The sequence below is a fragment of the Salvelinus sp. IW2-2015 genome, unplaced genomic scaffold (assembly GCF_002910315.2).
Source record: "Salvelinus sp. IW2-2015 unplaced genomic scaffold, ASM291031v2 Un_scaffold2320, whole genome shotgun sequence".
Classification (NCBI taxonomy): Eukaryota; Metazoa; Chordata; class Actinopteri; order Salmoniformes; family Salmonidae; genus Salvelinus; species Salvelinus sp. IW2-2015.
In genome coordinates, this window is record NW_019943645.1 from 243 (window position 1) to 1,195 (window position 953).

The window sequence follows — 953 nt, forward strand, 5'->3', positions numbered from 1 at the left end:
CAATTCACCCCAGACAGACTTTAAAAAGATTCAACTTTAACAGATTGATGTTTTGATCATCTGTCCCCGCTCCTGAAACAAAGGAGTGGGTCCCAAATGGCACCGTATTCCCTATAGGCCCATAGGGCTCTGGTATAAAGTAGTGCACTACATAGGGAATAGGGCTCTGGTATAAAGTAGTGCACTACATAGGGAATAGGGCTCTGGTATAAAGTAGTGTACTATATAGGGAATAGGGTGCCTTTTGGGATGCAGTAATAGACCGGAAGATTCTACTGATGTAATGTATCTTCTACCCTCCTGTGAAGGAACCGTTGCATGTGAAGGGTACAGTATGCACAAAGGTGGCATTGGAATTAAAAACAATGTCAACTGCCAGTGTAAAATCCTAAGAGTTTAAACATCATTCAGAACGTAATTTCTACGTGTAAAATATAATTTAATATTGTGTGGAACTCTGTTCTTTGTAAAGCATTGCCTCCGATTCCACCCCAGAGTATGTAACAGGTGGTGTGTTCCCCCTCCACCGGTCGTCTGGATGTCCTGTGGCCGTTGTCACGGTGATGGAATGACCTGGAAGCAGTTTAACCACACTGTGTTCCTGTTCCAATCACATTGGATCTATTTTGCTGCTCAATGACATGACACGAATAACATGGTTGACATTGATTGATCGTATTGATTGATTAAGCCCTGGAATACATATGGATTACGTATTGATTAGGTGTTGTTACAACCACGCTAGATATACAGGAGTTAACCACCTGACAGATAGAGGGTTTTAGCCTGAGGTTTTTCTCTCTCGTCACTGGTTTGTTTTCGTTCAAGAAATGGGTCAAACCTTCCTCTCTTTGCCCTTTAGTATTATGTTGAACCTGTTCCATTCATTAAGTTGATCCATTAGTATTATGTTGAACCTGTTCCATTCATTTAGTTGATCCATTAGTATTATG